The 18,574-nt window shown below is 34.1% G+C and overlaps 1 protein-coding gene across 3 annotated transcripts in view; it reads right to left on the reverse strand.

Annotated features, from left to right (window-relative positions):
* NRIP1 (nuclear receptor interacting protein 1) overlaps positions 1–18,574 on the reverse strand; it is a 156,012-nt gene that overhangs the window by 108,829 nt on the left and 28,609 nt on the right. For all 3 annotated transcript variants that reach the window (XM_027843619.1, XM_027843620.1, XM_027843618.1), the window contains exon 2: positions 774–878. The gene's annotated coding sequence lies outside the window, so the exon portion shown is untranslated. The remainder of the gene's footprint in view (positions 1–773; positions 879–18,574) is intronic.

An 18,574-nucleotide genomic window follows, 5' to 3' on the forward strand; every position in this document is an offset into this window, starting at 1 on the left:
CATTAAAATACTTCCCCACTTCCACCCTTTTTTATTCTTTGTTACAAAGAATGGTCTTTGGGTAGGAGAGATGAACAAAACAAGCTATCAAGCAAAAACAGAACAAAACAAAAGATATCAAGAAAAATTAAAAAGTAAAAGAAAATGTGGATTTGGAAGTGATTAAAGTATATTTCACTCTTCAGCAACTTTTTCTTTTTGTGTTGAGGACAAAGGAATGACAACTTTTTTTTAAAACTCTTAGATTCTCTAGGGCCATTGGCAGTAAATATTTTAAAAATCATTTTTAAAGCTTGTTTACTGCAAAAGTTACCTCAAAATTCTATTTAAAATGAAGGTTTTCACTAGCAGAGTTTGATAAAACAATGACTTAGGCAAATGAGAAGAGACTCTAAAGCTACCTGAATATGTACTTATGTTTTACTGTCCCATAAAAATGAAAGATACTTTCTACATGGTTTTATAGTACAAAGAGAAGTAAGTTTCAATATGCCTAAGTGCTAATATGGGCAAGACTTTGTGGACTCAAAATGAAACAGCTTTTCTTACTCAGCACATGACTTTTACTTACATAAAACTCAAAGAATGATGGCTGAAAGCAGACTTCAGAGTTCATCACAAAATTAATAAACATTCCTTTCCTACTGATAGATAACAAATTTAACAAAACCTAGAAGTTGATAGCCAAAGAAGTCATATAGTAACATAATACATTACTCTCCTAAGGACTTATTAATAATCTATATATAATGTACTAATTTAAAATGCCATACCTTCTGATTTTGTCCCAGTAGCTGAAAGAATGGATGCTGAAAACCACGTGTTACAGGCAACAGGTAAACACATCTGTGGGTCACTCTTTCCAATCCCAATAGTTCCTGAAAAAATTTAAGGAGGACTGGGGTTATTTTGCAATGTTTGTTAATTTAAAGGAACCCTTTAAAGCATTTAATAATTCTGAAAAATGACTGATATTCATATGGATCTTTAAAATTTGCAAGGCACTTTTCCACAATAACTGTAATGTAATTAGTATAAATTTTATTCCAGTTTTACAGATTAAGAAACTGAACCTCCGAAAGGTTAAATAATCCCCATCATTTGTCTGAATAGTGCTTCAAACTTAGATTTGTCTACACCATTCTGCCCCTCAATGGAAGTATTACAAGGAGTTAGACCACCTCTTACAAAACAAAGAGGAAAAAAGAAAGTACTTCAAGGAGTGGAATACTTTTATAGTTACTCCAGGCTTATTTTCTATATTATGTTTCCCCATGACTTTTGACCATGCCCAATGGAAATTCTTGATTTAAATGAGTATAGAATGTTCTAAATCAAGTATCCACTCTTCAAAAATTAATATTCTTCTGTAGAAGGGGAGAAATCTATGTAAGCGACAGTCAGGAATTTGTTCAAAAAAAAAAAAAGAGTATAAAAGGAAAATCACCAGAATGATTTAATAGTAAACTTAGTTATAGAACATTCTTGCTTTCTTGCTTTTTATACATTTTCTCTCCCTTGTGTTCTATAACCTGTTCTCCCCCTACTTAAGACTATAAGCTTATGTAAGTATAAATCCCCAAACTGACATCCCCAAGAGTAGCTCTTTAGTTTCTATCCTGTACTCCAATTTTATTTTACTATTGTCTTCATTTTGTTTAACAGAAAGTTAACCAAACTTCCGCATATTCTGATAAGAGAATTCCCTCTTCCTTCCAAAGTATGTCAATAATAAGTTGCATGAAGATTTATGATCAGCTCTTCTCCTCAACACACACAAAATACTCCTCCTTGCCCCCTAGTAGATGACCTCGGGAGCTTCAGGAAAAGACGAGGTTTAAATACAATCACACATTCTCATTCCCTAAGTTGCTAGTTCCCCTCCTAGACTTAGCCAACACTAGAGTAGTAAGGCACTTCCAGCACTGGCTCTGTCCCCATCCCCTTACACACAACTAGGGAAAAAAAAAAAAAAAAAAACCTTTCAAAGAAGGAATAGTCTGGTTCCAAGCCTGGTTTATACCAACTATACCCTACCCTAGATATGATCCCCTAACCCCAAGATTTAAGATCAATTCTATATGTAACCTAAACTCTTAGGCCTGCCACAGTTCAAAAATAAGTAGCTTGCTCTTCAGTTTCTATTCTTTATTCCCACTTCATTTTATCAGTGTCCAACTTGTTTAGATCCAGTATCTAAGGTGGCATATGCTATCTCTGAAATTCCTTGAGCAAATTAAAGCAATGTTTTAGAACTCCATGGAAACACTACCCTAAGCTAAAGACAAATACATAAAATTACTACAGAAGGGGAAAAGACAGCACTGCTTAACAATTTCATTTTAATTCTGTACATGGGAAATTGCATCTAAGAATTAACTCTTATCCACACCAGTATTTCTTATGAAAGATAATCTTCTAGTGAGAGGGAAGAGCTCCCAACTAAACAGGTGAGTGAGGATTCAGGTTTCTTCTTTCCTAGGTCCTGAGCCAAGTGGTTTAGCATTTGTAACCAGACATCAGGAAAACTCATGCCAGGCACAAGTCTGCAACTCCTTACTGCCCTCTTGGCAGCTAAGAATGGCATCTGTCACTAAAGTCATAATTAAAGCCAGAATAATCTTCATAAGAGTTAGGAAGTAAATGGGGTAGGAGATGGAGAAGGTGGGACAAAAAAGGCTCTCAGCCAGGGGTATCAAACTCCAGGTCAGCAAGTGCTACAGGTACCAGATGAAAATATAATTAGGAAATATTACACAAAATAAAAATACAAAACAACATATATAATGTTAATTTATGGTTTTTTAAGTCAGTATCAATTTGCAGGGCTCTGTTTCTATTTAAGTTTGACAACACTGGTGTAGCTACAGGAGGAACTTAGAAAATTTCTCCAGTGAACAAAATCAAAATAAATAACTTGGGTTTAAAGATAGACTTATTTACTCTCAAGACTATTACTTTCTTCAGCAGCTACATAAAAGTATTACTAGATCACTTTAGGCAATAAATTTAACCTTATGTTCATTTTCCATATACAGCAAACGAATCTTTCTAACCAACAGCTTTTCTAATTGTGCTAGATGATAAACAGTACTTTAATTACATTACTTTGAAATTTTTGCAGAGTAAAATTAGTGACTGCAAGCTCATGGAATAAAGAAAAGTAAAAGATAAAGATGACATATACCTTCAAGATTAGAAATTACCATTATCCAAAGTGCAGTGTACATTCCTAAAAGTTTCTGATTCATTTATGGAAACTAAAACAAAAAATATTTAAATTAATTTGCTTAGAATAGGCTTCCTATGCATAGCATAAATATCACTGCAATGCAAAAGTACATGCATTTGAAATGCTTAACAGATCTGTTGTGGTTGTTTTTCAATCTTGTCCTACTCTTCCTGACCCCATTTGGGGTTTTCTTAGAAAAGACACTGGAGTGGTTTGCCATTTCCTTCTCCAGCTCATTTTACAAATGAGGAAACTGAGGCAAATAGGATTAAGTGACTGGACCAAGATCACACAGCTATTGTCTAACAAAGAATGTGAACTCACTTCCTCCTGACTCCAGGACTAACTACCCTTGCAAGACAATTACCAAGAAATGGAAAACGTACGTCTACTCACCTCTTGGCAGAGAGAGTGCAACTTTTTTCATGTAAAATACGTATTAGACTGAAGAAATAGAGAAATTCCACTTAAAATAACTAAAAAATAATATAAAATACTTGGGAGTCTACCTGCCAAGACAAATCCAGGAATTATATGAACACAATTACAAAATACTTTTCACATAAATAAAATCTGATCTAAACAACTGGAAAAAATATTAATTGCTCATGGGCAGGCTGAGCTAATATAATTAAAATGACAACTGCACCTAAATTAATCTACTTAGTGCCATACCAATCAAACTACCAAGAAATTATTTTGTAGAGCTAGAAAAAAATAAACTTCATCTGGAAGAACAAAAAGTCAAGAATATCAAGGGAATTAATGAAAACATGTGAGGAAAGGTGGCCTAGCCATATCAGATCTCAAACTGTATTATAAAGCTGTAATTATCAAAACAATCTAGTACTTGCTAAGAAATAGCGGTGGAACAGTGGAGTAGATTAGGAGCACAATACACAGGAGTAAATGACCACAGTAATGTAGTGTTTGATAAACCTAAAGATCTAAGTTTTTTTGGGACAGAAACTCATTATTTGAGAAAAATTGCTAGGAAAACTGGAAAACAGTATGGTAGAAGCTAGGTACAGACCAACATCTCACACACTGTATACCAAAATAAGGTTAAAATGGGTAAATCGTTTACACATAAAGTATATCATTTACACCATAAGGAAATTAGAAGAACTTGGAATAGTTTACCTATGAGACCTATGGATAAGGGAAGAATTTAGGATCAAACAAGCTATTGAGAACATTACAAAGTATAAAATGGATCATTTTGATTACATGAAATTGGAAAGGTTTTGCACAAGCAAAACAACTACAACCAAAATTAGAAATAAATACAACCAAAATTAGAAGAAAATTGGGGGAATTTTTACAGCCAGTATCTCTAATAAAAGTCTCATTTATCAAATATAGAGAGAACAGAGTCAAACACAAGTCACTCCCCAATTGATAAATGGTCAAAGGAGTCAAAGGCAGTTTTCAGACAAAGAAATCAAAGCTATCTATAATCTTATGGGAAAATGCTCTAAATCATTATTGATTAGAGAAATGCAAATTAAAACAATTCTGAGGTACAACCTCACACCTATCAGATTGGCTAATAAGACAGAAAAGGAAAAAGACAAATGTTGGAGATGATGTGGGAAAATTGAGACAATAATGCTCTGCTGGTGGAGTCATAAATCACTCTGGAGAAGAATTATATAGTCCCAAAAAAATATAGGCCCAAAGTACATATAAAACCATTCATACCCTTTGACCCAGCAATATTACTACTAGATCTGTATTCTAAAGAGATTTTAAAAAGATCTATATGTATAAAAATATGAATTGGAAGTTAAGGGGAAGTTCAATTGGGGAATGGCTAAACAAACTGTGGCATATGACTAAAATAAAATACTATTGTGCTATAAGAAATGACCAGCATGATACTCTGAAAAAACCTGGACTTACATGAACTGATGCAAAGTGAAATGAGCAGAACCAGGAGAACATTGTACACAGGAAGTCATATTATACATAAAATAACTGTGAATGACCTCATTCTTCTCAGCAACACAATGATCTAAGACAATCCCATTAGATTCATGAAGAAAAATGCTATCTGACTCCAGAGAAAGAACTAATGCTGTCTGAATACAAACTGAAGCATGCTGTTTTTCACTTTCTTTTTTTTGGGGGGGGGGGGGGAGTCTTGCACAAAATGAGTAATGTGGAAATGTGTTACATGATTGTACTTGTATAACCTATATCAGATTGTATACCATCTGAAGGAGGGGCAGGAGAGAAAGGCAAGAACAGAATTTGGAACTCAAAACTTTTAAAAAAATGTTTAAATAGATTTCACATATAATTGGGAGAAAAAGAAAACTTTAATAATGTTATTCCCAGAGAACATAAGGTTACATGTATCCATTTTTAATCAAGGTTACTAAATAAGTTACTAAATAATGAGTCTTATATTTCCAAAAGTATACATACATCAAAGCATACTGCCTAGAACTTAGGAAAATTTAAGCCATAACTAAATTCCAAAGAAATTAAGCTGTAAATATAAACAAAACTGAGTGCATATAATAAGAATTACATTTATCAAAGCAACAATATTACTATCTTCCTATAACTTTCATTTATGAGGTCGTTCATATCATTGGAGGGTTCCCTATTTTTTCATAGTGAATCTAATATTTCATATACAAATCAAAAAACAATAGGTAAAGGGAGAGTTTGTATATTCCATACAAAATGTCCTGCGAACTAAAATAGTAAATGATTGAATCAATGAAAAAGCAGCCAGTATAAAAAGTTACGGAAAATGTAGAGATAACAGAAAAAGAAGGAAGGAGTAATGGCTATACAAGCTGCAACCAGAAGAGAATCAAAGGAAAAAATTGTTTTTCCTCAAGGATCACATAAATGCATAGGAGAAATGAAGCAAGAGACGAAAAAGGAAATTATAAGTCTAGAGGAAAGAATTACAGGGAGGAAAAAAAAATAGCTTATAACAGAAATAAGTAAACCTTACCTAACTAGAAGAGAAAATTAGAATAGACCACATAAAACTCAATAATTCCACAAAACTAGCAAGAAATATGAAAATAAAGTCAAAAGACTGAAAAAATATTATCAAGAAGATAGCTGATAGAAAAAACTGACCTGGAAGACTGGTCAAAGATAGAGAAACTTAAGAATTACAAAAACCAAGAGAAGAAAGTTATCAAGAGGAAGAGAGTGATCAACAGTGTCAAAAGCTACAGAGTATCAGCAGAACCAAGATGGCAGAGTAAAGGCAGGGACTCATTTGAGCTCTCCCCCAAACTCCTCAAAATACCTTTAAATAATGACTCTAAACAATTTTTAAATGATCTCTATACAAGCAAAAACAATGATCCTGAAGACATGAATAAAGATCATAAACCAACGAAAAGCCTGACTAATCAAAATACCTAAATATCGTAATGAAAGAAAAAAATAAAATAAAACTGCCCAAATCCGAATACAGAAAATAAAGTGTCAACTGAAAAAACCACAGATCACCTCAAGGGAAAGGGGACTGGGGGTGGGGAAGAGAGAGAAACCCTATTCTTCAGTTTCCAAGATATAAAGTGTTTAAATTTTAGCAATTCCAAAGACAAACACAATTTCTGAAACCAAGAGAAATACCTTCAACTAAAAAGAAAAGAACATTCAAAGACTTTTGTACACATCAAAAACTATAGACAGCTCCAGATGCAAACCAAAACATTACCTACAAACCGGACCCTACTCACCAATGAAAAAAGATGGATATTCAATTTTAAAAAGTGGTATGAGTATTCTTGCAAAGAAAAATCACATCAGCAGATAATATCTATTTGAAAAGACTCCAAATAACAGAAGAAGTGTAAGTAAATAAATACAACCACCAAGGAAAGAATATGTAATGAAATAAATTATTCTCCAGAGACAATTGAAGGAAAAAAAAAACACAGAGAAATCTTTTGGGTTAAAACAACAACAACAACAACAACAAAAAAAAAACCATTAAGAGATTTATTTTTAAAAGCATGCAAGGAGACAAAGATATTTAAAGAAATAGGGAAAAAAAAACCCAATGGAAGATAGGTCCAAGGTACTGAACAGTACAATCTCCACCACCCAATCAGTATTTTATGGAACTATATGGAGGGTGCATAAGAGTAAAGAGTAAGTAGGAGGACAGAGGGGAATATGTGCTTTATATAACTAAGTGAAATGGTAAAAGGGGAGAATAACTCCTTAAGCTAGGGGCACAGTGAATAGAGCACCAGCCCTAGACTAAGGAAGACCCGAGTTCAAGTCCAGCCTCAGAGATTAGCTGTGTGACCCTAGGCAAGTCATTTGACCCCATTTACCACAGTCTCCTCATCTGTAAAATGACCTGAGGAAGGAAATAGCAAACCATTTCCGTATCTTTGCCAAGAAAACCCCAAACACGGTCATGGAGAGTCAGATGGGCCAACTCCTTAAGTTACAGGAGAATAAGAAATGGCAAAGAGGGAATGAAAGGGGAAACTTACTATTTCCTCTACAAGAGTTTTGTGACTTCATGGACTACATTCTACTTCTGCAAAAGGCAAATAGAGCTCCAGGGGGTAACCAGCACACAGATGAGTGAAAAGGCATGGACCCATGGAGTTTACAATGTGAAAAGAGAATAATCATAGGGAAGACAGAGTGGAGAATTGGATTTTGGACTGCATGACTTGGGAGACAGGGAAACATACTGTTGGGCTATTAATCTATTATCTAAGCTCATTAACTAAAAGCTTTAAGAATGAGGAAATAAAAAATGACTGTGAGAACAAGACCACAAGGCAATAACACTGAAATGGGTTAGAAGAGGAAATTCAACTGGTACTTCATAATTTTAATTTCATGAGTTAACACATAGAGGATATTGAAGGGATACCTATCATGAATCAATGAATATTAGTTCCGAAAAGGAAGAGAAATGAAAAATAAAAAGATCCTCAGAAAAAGACACAGAAGAAAAAATTCATAAAGAAGTCAGAGAAAAGAAGAGGAGGAAAGGGAATGGGGGGCAGGGGGAAGTTGGATAACTAAATAAATGGTGGGGGCGGGGAGAAGAAATCAATATGTGAACTCCAAAGGTAAGTAAAGTTGATTAAGTGAGGAGACAGGGAGTGTTGAATGGAAAACAGCTGATGGGAGAAAGGTTGCCTCAAAGAAGGGAACACAAAAGACACTGATGCAAATGCAGACTTAATAACAAAATCTTTAATCAGGAGTGTGATGAAGAATAAGTCTATTAACTATTAACAGGGGCAGTTTGGTGGCGCAGTAGATAGAGCACTGGCCCTGAAGACAGGAGAACCCATGTTCTTATTTGGCCACGGACACATAATACTCTCTAGCTATGTGATTCTGGGCAAGTCACTTAACCCCAATTGCCTCACACAAAAAAAGAATATACCAAAATTTCTGGGATGCAGTTTAAGCAATGCTCATAAGGAAAATTAGGGGAAAAAACATACATTAAAATGGAGAAAGATCTTTGGTTAAATACATAAATATATATAAAAAATATAAAAAATATATTTCCTACCCATATGTGAGAGGTATATATGATCTATTTCTTTTTCATTTTTTTTTTACAGTATGATCTTTAATATTAAAGTCACACATCCATTTGGAATATATTATGGAATAATGGTATAAGGCATTTAAGCCTAATTTCTGCCACATTATTTCCCAGTTTTCCCAGCAATTTTTAAATAAGGAACTTTCTTAAGTAGTTTATGTTTTCCACTTATCAAACACTGGATTACTAAATTTTACTAAATTCATTGTTTCTGATTTTGCTCTTATCTAGTCATTTCCACCGATTGATCTTTTCGTTTTTTAACTACAAGCAGGTGGTTTTCAATAACTACTGCTTTAATATGGTTTGAAAACTGAAAGTGATATTACTTCTTTATGCCTACTTCTTTTCATCATTTCCCTTGATATTCTAGATCTTTTGTTCTTTCAAATGAATTTTGTTAATATTTTATCCACATCTATAAAATATCCTCTTGGTAATTTGATTGGCATAGCATTTAAAGTGTAAGTTAATTTTGGTAGTATTATCTTTTTTTATTATATTGGCACAACCTTGACAAACAGGAGCACTGAATATTATTCCAGTTTTTAAAGTTATTTCTTTAAGGAGTACTTTGTGACTGAATCTGTACAAGTTCTTTGTATACTAAATATTTTATATGTTTTGTAGCTACTTGGAATGGGAGCTTCATTGTCTATTCTACATAAACACATATTTGTTGATTTTTGAGGCTTTATTTTGTAGTATGCAATTTCACTTAAACTATTAAATGTGTCCATTAGTATCTTTGCTGGTTCCTGAAGATTTTCAAGTATACCATTATATCATCAGCAAACAGGGATAGTAATCCCTTTAATTTCTTTTTCATCTTATTGTTATCACCAGAATTTCTAGACCTTTTCATATAATAGTGAGGAATCCTTGCTTTACTTCCAGATGTTATGAAAGGTTAAAGTTTATCCCTATTGCATAGGATGATCACTTAGTTTTAGATAGATGCTTTCTAAGATAATAAAAAAAAGTTCCATCTATGCCTATATTTTGTACAGCTTTTAGTATAAATGAGTGTGGTACTTTGCCAAAGGCTTAAGATAATTCCGTGACTTGAGATGGGTTTTTTTTTTAATATGATTATGTTGATTACTTATCTAATGTTAAACCATCCCTGTTTCTTATGCCCAGTATAACTCCAATTTGGTTATAATGAATGATTTCTTGGACAAATTGTTGTAATCTTCTTGACATGATTTTGTTTAAAATTTGAATCAATATTCATTAAAAATAGTGTCCTATAGTTTTCCTTCTGAATTTTATCCATCCCAGGTTTAACTACTAGGATGGTAGTGTTTTCTTAATTTTTGAGAATATGTGTATTATGTGTACTGACTCTTCTTCAAAAGTTTAATAGAATTCTCCTGTGAATACATCAAGATAAGTTTCCCTCACTCCTTTTGGTAGTTCTTTTACAATTTGTTCTATTTCTTTCTTTCAAAATTAGGTCATTTGAGATATGAATGTGGGTATCTGTCAGTGTGGTTATTTTATATTTTTGAAGGTATTCCTCTATTTCTTTTGAGTTCTCAGTTTTATTAGCATTATTATGGATTCTGATTATTCTTTTTATTTCTTCTGGGTTTGTTGTGAATTCTCCTTGCTCATTTAAAATGTTATTGATTTGACTTTCTGCCCCCTTTTTTTATATCAGAAAAAATAAAGGTTTAGAAATTTTGTTAGTCTTTTCAAAGAAGCAGCTTTTAGTTCTATTTATATTTTCTATTTTTTTAAAAATTTTTAAATTTATTTAATTCTCTAATCTTTAACATGTCTTCTTTTCTACTGATTTTGGGATTATTTGTTGGCTTTCTAATTTTTAAAAGGCATATATATTAATTAACCTATAATATATATTGTTAATATATACTTATAGGAATATTCTCATGTCATGTCATTTATATCATATCATATTATAGGCAGCACAATGGATAGCGTTAGTTCTAGACCTGGAGTCAACAGATCTGAGTTCAAATCCAATCTCAAGACACTTCCTATGTGACCTTGGAAAATCAATTAACCTGTTTGCCTCAGTTTCCTCAACTTAAATGGGGATATAAATAGCACCTAGCTACCAGGATTGTTGTAAGGATCAAATGAGATAATAATTGTAAAATGTTTAGCACGGTGCCTTCCACACAGAAAGTCCTATGTAAATATTAATTATCATTATTAAAAATAATAGTTGTTAACTATCATGAGTTTTCCCAAGGACTGCTTTAGCTACATTCCAGAAATGTTGTCACATTTTTTCATCATTATAATTTTCTTTCACATAATTATTATTTCTATCATTTATTCTTTGGACCTGCTCATTACTTAAGCTTTCACTATTAACTCTCCACTTGGGTGGTCTCCAGCAATTTATTCAGTTCTATATTTTCTCTTATCATTCTCTTCATCTTAACCAAAACTGAGAGATGGATAATGAAACTTTGTTACTATTATGTTACAATCTATGTATTCTTGCAGCTCAGTTATTTTTTTTTTTTATAAATTTGGATGCTAAGGTATTTAGAGCATCTAAGTTTCGCATTAATATTGGTTTGTTGTTTATGGTTCCTTCCAGGATAATTTGGTTTCCGTGTTTATCCCTCTTTCTGTTTTGAATGTTGTTTTTTTCTTTGTCTGACAACATGACTGAAACTCTGGCTCTTTTAAATTTACTTGATCCATGGAAAATTTTTTTCTAGCCCCTCATTTTTATTCTGTACATATATCTTTGTTTTTTAAATGTTTCTTGTTTCTCGAAGCAACAGATTGTGGAGTTTTGTTTTCTCATCTACTGTCATTTTTTTTTCCATCTTATTGTATGGTTTAATTCAATTACATTTAAAATTAAGGGTTAGGTTTTTATTTTGCTCCATATGCCTCTAATATTGTTTTTTTTTTCCAAGTCACAATTTTTGCCCTCTTATACTATAAACACAGTCCTATGTCTTACCAGTTACTTTAGTTGTTTGTTTTTTAAAAGGTGGCCCTACCCCCATAGGCTCTCTTCTCTCCAATGCCACCCTCAAAAGTCTCCCTCTTCTGTATGTTACAACTTCCCCTGGTTTTAGTTTTTGTTTTTTGGTTCCTTTTTCTTTCTTGCTTTTATCTGCTTATTTGTTTTGTCCCTTCTTTTTTTCTTCTCAGTTAAACAGCTAATTGCCCTCTCCCTCCCTTTCAATGTTAGTTATTTTTAATTCATTTTCCCACACCTTTTCTCTAGAAAGGATTCCTTACCTTGACTTTCTTCATTATTTACCTTCCCTTCCTGCCTTTACGAGACTTTTATTCTTTGATTCATGTTCCTTCTACTTGTTTAGCCCTTCTTTATTATTCTCCACATTCACCATGGAATTAAAACCTTTAAGGTACACATTTTGAGTTCTTTCTTCCGAACAGTTTTTGTTATTGCCTTGTAGAGCTTGACCCTATCTCCCTTTTTTCTGTTGTGCCTCACTTTTAGAAAAAGACAGTTTGATGAAGGTGATAGAGATGATGGAGAGTATACTACTTGAAAGAAATCCAAATTACTAGTATCAGAAATGAAAAAGGTGAATGTACAAACAATGAAGATGAAATTAAAGAGATAAATAAAATTTAAAGTTAAAAAAAACTGAACAAAACTAGGAGCTGGTTTTATGGGGGGAAAACAATAAAACAGATAAATCATTGGCTAATTTGATTTAAAAAAAGAAGATATTGCTCCCATGGTAGGATTCTATGTCTCTAATTATGCATTTTATTACTTACCTTTGTACTTCCCTTAATCATTTTTAACCATTTGCTGTGAAATCTCTTGTCTATATCCATACCCTCTCAGTGTTCTAGATGTCAGTTGCCATAAGGAACTACGATTCCCCTTTTCCAGACACAGGATGAGGGGTATCTTTAAGCATTGGATCCCTGCAGATAATACTCACTGTAAAGTCCCCATCTCTCCTTACAGAATATCTCCCTTCACCCAAAGGAGCACTCATCTTATCAGTGATACCTCCTACCACCTCTGAAACAAAGTTCTCTCCCTTTGCCGCCTCATTTCTTCTCCTCCTGAAGTCCACCTTCTTCTTGAGAGGCTATAGAAGTTCTATTCCCTGCATGATTAGCATTTAATTTTATTTAGTCACAAAACATTGACTTGTAATTTAGTCACAAAAACATTGATTTACCTGTAAGGTATTGTCAGCTTTCATTCATAACATTTTAGGCCTGCTTTTCCACCTATCTCCTCATGTACATTTAGGAAGAAGTCACTTACTAGTCCTGCTGTTATTTTTTTTTTTTTAAATTGTTGTCCTTGGGTATTGTATTCATTTACCCTTCATGGAATCTGTCTGGGATGTTCGAAAAGGAAATCACCTCTTGTGGTCTGGTTCTTTCTAAAAATGTTTTGAACACCTCTTTATTATTGAACATTCATCTTTTTTCATTTATGGTTAAGCTCAGATTTGCAAGGTAGGTCACCTTGGGCTGCATCTTGAGCTCCACTGCTCTTTGGAAAATATATTCCATTCCTTCCTGCATTTTCTGGTGGGTGCAGAATAGTCTTGGGTTATTCAAATTTTCTTTTGTCTGTACCTAAAGGCCTTTCTCCTAATCACTGGTAGTATAGAACAGAACTCTATTCCAAGCCCAAACATGCATTCTGCCCCTTTTTTCTCTGTTCCTCTATGTGAGCTGAGCTCTCCTGTAGCACAGGACATTTTCATACTTCTGTCAATCCCAACTTCAACAAATTTCTTGTTGTTTGGAGTTTCGATCTCCAAGGCATGGAGAAAAGAGTTGCACAGGAGGACATTACACAGCTTGTACAACCCTGTTGCTGGGAAGGTAGTAGGCAGTAGGTGAAGGGATGCTGAATGAATGTGAGTTAGGCATTACTTCATATACTTTTTACCTTATTTGGTTCCATGGTGTCCTAGACCAGAGACAGCAGAAACTGCTTTTATACCTGCCACATAATTTTTTGTTTGTAGAGGTTTGACAGCTTATAAGGATCAGAGAAAATCTCTAATTCATCATCTTGCTGGTCACATAACCTGGAAATACTTTGCTCTTAGCTAGACTTATTCTCTGGACTTCACCTCCTCGGAAGCAGCACTCCTTCCTCAAAACAGGCTTCCTCTTCTTCATCCACTACTTCTATTCAGCTCCCCTTTATGTTGTCATCTACTCTCATTAAAATGTAAGTTTCTTGAGTATGGGAACTGTTTGTATTTATATCTTCAGCATTTAGCATAGTGTCTGGTATATGGTAACAAACTAAAAAATGCTATTCATCCACCTAACTATCTAAATCAAAATAAGTGTTTTGTTTGTGTTTCACCTCACAACAATCATACTGGCAAAGATGACAAAAGACAGTCAGTCAATACTGGAGGGGTTGTGGAAAACATACACTAATGCATTAGTGAACTTGTGCATTTCTACAATCATTCTAGAAAGCAGTTAGGAATTATACAAATTGAGTGAATAAAATGTCCATATAAACAAATGACCCAGATATTCCATTCTCAGTCATACATACTAAGGATGTTATTGACAAAAAGACTTCATATACACCAAAATAGGTATATATGTACTTGTGTAATAGCAAAGAATAATGATTTAGCAAACTGCGGTACATAAATGTAATGGAACATTACTGGGCTATAAGAAATGACAAATGTTATAAAAAAAGAAACTTACGTGAACTTATGCAAAGTAAAGTAAGCAGAACCAGAAAATCATACACATGATGACTACAGCAATGTAAGTGAAAGAAAAATCACCACAAAATTGGTTTAATTTTTTTTTCAAAAATTTTTTTTTCTTTTTCAAAAAATTTCATTATAAGGGATGGCCCTCTGGCACATAGTAGGAGGGAATCTAAGTAATGTAAAAAAATATATCACTAAAAATCTCTTTTTAAAATAAAGGATGAGCAGAACCATGGTGACAGAGTAGTAGGAAGCAGTACAGTGAGCTCCTCCCCAAATCTCCTCCAAACAGATTTAAAAAACACCTCAGACTAAATCTTGATGGGGAAATCCAAGAAAAACTCAGAGTTATTTTTCCAGCCCAGATATGGAGACAGAGGAAACTGTACAGACTGGGAACAGGATCTGGCCAGGAGCAAGCCATATACAGAACATTCCAGTAGAGAGAGGCTGTAGACCAGGTCAAAAGATTAACCCAGATTCATACTGGACCATCTCTAGACCCATACCTGGGTACTTCAATGAGAATAGGTACAAACTGGCAGCTGTGTCATCTACTTCCTAGTTCCAAGGCACAGATCAAGGGTGGATTGAGGAGGGAACCCGAGCCCAGGAATGACAGTCCAGGGGTAAGGAACAATCTCAGACCCTAGAAAGTGTAGTAAGAGAGAAGCAGGTTTAAAAACAAGCAGTGACATTTTGGCTCAGATCCTAGGAAGAGTGGTATAGTGCATACATCACCAAGCCTAGAGTCAGAAAGACCTGAGTTCAAATCCAATCTGACACTGACTAGCTGTGTAACCCTGGGCGAGTCATTTAACCTTTTCCAGCATAGGTTTTCTCATTTGTAAAATACTAATAGCACCTACCACCCAGAGTTGTTGTGAGGATCAAATGAGATAATAATTGTAAAGCACTTAGCACAGTGTCTAGCACACAGTAAGGACTATATAAATATTAATTACCATTCTTCTTCTTCTTCTAGCTTCTAGCCCAGTCTGAAGTCTGCAAAAGAATGAGGCCAGAAATGCCAGACCAAAAGTGAGACTGCAATTCTGTAACTCCAACCAGTACAGCTTCCCAGATGTTGATAAGATCTAGGTTCAGCAGCACTCTACTGTTGCTTGGACTGCTACCCAGGTCAGGAACTGGAAAAGATCAGACTAGGAGCAGCAATCAGACTTTGCCCTTTATGAGACTACATTCAGAGAACTGAAAGCTTGCAGGTCCCCAGCCTGAGCTATCTCTGGGATCTTAGAACAACATGATACTCAATAAATACCCCTAAAAAGCAGCCTAGATATTGTAAGAGGAAACTGTTCAGAATTCATACACAGCAAATGTATCTTTAAAGAAAGAGAATACTTCCAAGAATTCCTGTTGAAAAGACCACAGCTGCAAAGAAACTCTGAAGTTTGAACACAGGAATTAAGAAAAATATAAAAAAGGTAAATATAAACAATGATAAAGGATTAAGCAATGATAAACTGTTTACATTCTAATAAAGAAAGATGTTGATATGTCCTCTCAGAACCCTATTATCATTAGAGGTTATAGAGAGACTCTAATTAGGCAGATGTCCTGAGAGTGGTTCTATTATATCTTGATTATGAGAGAAAATTGGAAAAGGGGAAAAAAAATACACCGGGGTGGGGAGAGAAGATTACAGAAAATTATCTCATATAATTGGGGTGAACAAGTACAAGTCTATACAAAGGGGAAAGAGTGGGTGGAATAGTTGTGACTTGAAATTCACTGTCATCTGAACTGGTCAAAGAAAAGAAAATACAAAGTTGGGTACAGAAATGTATTTCATTTAATACTGAAAGAGGAGGAGAAAAGAGAGGGAATTAATTAGGAGGATAGATTAAGAGAGAGATTAATCCTAAGTAAAACCAACTTGAACTAAAGACGCAAAATAATATTTATAACTCTTAAGATATCTAAGAATGGAGATCTGAGGGAGTACCCATAAAATAGGAAATGGCTGAATAAGTTATAATATATAAATGTGATGAAATACACTATTAAACTATAAGAAATGATAAAGGGGATAGTATCAGAGAAACCTGAGAATACTTATATGAACTGATACAGAGTGAAGTGAGCAGAACCAGAAGAATAATTTATACAATAAATATGGTAAAAAAGAACAATTCTGCAAGAATTAGCAACTCTGATCAGTATAATAATCAATTGCAATTCCGGAGACCAATGATGAAACAGACCTCCTGACAGACAAGTGAAGGACTCATATAGTAGGATGAAAAAGATATTCTGAGGGAGATGGGCAAAGCAGGAATTTGTTTTGCTTGATTATACATGTCTGTAACAGAAGTTTTATTTTCTTTCCTTCTCCTTTAGGGGGAGGGGAAAAAAGGTGGTTTTTTTGCTGACTGGGGGAAAAATATATATATATATATATACACATACATGTATGATACATATATACACATAAGTATAATTTTAAATAAAATAAAAATTTTAAAAGATTATTGGCAATTTTGGAGATAGCAGTTTCAGTCAAGAGATAAGGTTGGAAGTGTAAATGGTTAAGTGAATGAAAAAAAGAGGAAATAGAAACAATGACTTTTTTTTTTTTAGGAGTTTGGCTATGAAAGGTACCAGAAAGATCAGATAATTGCTTGAGGGTTTGGTAGCATCTACTGAAGCTTTTTTTAAAGAATGAAGGAGACTTAATCATGTTCAAAAGCAGTTGAAAAGGAATTGGAAGATTTAAGAGAGTCTGAAAACTAGAAAGAGAAGATAACTGATGGCAGAGAAGACAGTAGGTGAAATCAAGAGCAATTACAAAGAGGTTAACCTTATTGAAAAATGTCACTTCACTGAGAAACTGGAAGAAAACAGAATATAGGATATAATATCACATAGAGTTTTAAAATTAAGAAGAGGGAGGCAGAGAGAGTGACGTGAAAATGGCCTCTATTTTCTTAGTAATATCTTAGAAATATCTCAATGTGAGACAAGTTCTTTAGCTGAGGGTAGAAAGAGGGCATTATGTGAGTTTTGAAAAAAGAAGACATTTGGAAAGTGGAACAAAAAATTAATTAGGAATGAATAAAAGAATTACATTGCTGCACTAAGGCCGCAGTTGAGGTGAGACAACATAAATTTGCAGTGGACCCAATCTGCTCAGTTAGATGATTTCCTCTAGCTCCTTTAAGCAACATATGAGTAAATACCAATGTTAAGAGTAAACCTAAGGTTGGTATTTTACAAGCATGGTAGGAGAAACATTTCACTAAGGTTTCTGCCATGTGGAATTGGCAAATTTTTCCCTAAAAGACAATGCATCCTCAATGCTCATCATTCTCAATACCTAAATCTTCCACTGTACTCAAATATCTTACTAGATGTCTAGGTATAAAAGCCTAATTCACAAGGAGTCAGGGTTCCTCAGGTTTGATACACCCACTTTTGACCAGATACTACAATGGCAAATGTGGGAACAGTATCTAGATGAATTAATGATGCATCCTCGTTGAATATCTCTTCACGCTATTGTTAGGCAAATCTCCTTTTCTCAAATGTTAGATGGTCTATATATTTCATTTCATTCCAATCTCAAACCAAAACCCAAACCCAAACCCAAACCACTAGCCTGGTTAGCAAGGTGTGAGTACAGATCAAGACAAAGGGGCTATTTTATAGAGCTAGAAAAAACAATAACAAGATTCATCTGGAAGAACAAAAGGTCCAGAATATCAAGGGAGCTAATGAAAAGAAATGCTAGGGAAAGTGGTCTAGCCATACCAGATCTTAAATTGTATTATAAATCAGCAATCATTAAAAGTACTTCGTATTGGCTAAGAAATAGAGTGGTGGATCAGTGGAATAGGTTAGGAACACAAGACACAGTAGTAAATGACTACCGCGATCTATTGTTTGATAAACCCAAAGACCTCAGCTTCTGGGATAAGAACTCACTATCTGACAAAAACTGCTGGAAAAACTGGAAAAGAGTATGGCAGAAGCTGGGCATAGATCAAAATCTTACAACATATAACAAAATAAAGTCAAAATGGGTACACGATATAAAGGCTGATA

Source organism: Vombatus ursinus, unplaced genomic scaffold (assembly GCF_900497805.2).
Source record: "Vombatus ursinus unplaced genomic scaffold, bare-nosed wombat genome assembly UNPS02014924.1, whole genome shotgun sequence".
Lineage (NCBI taxonomy): Eukaryota > Metazoa > Chordata > Mammalia > Diprotodontia > Vombatidae > Vombatus > Vombatus ursinus.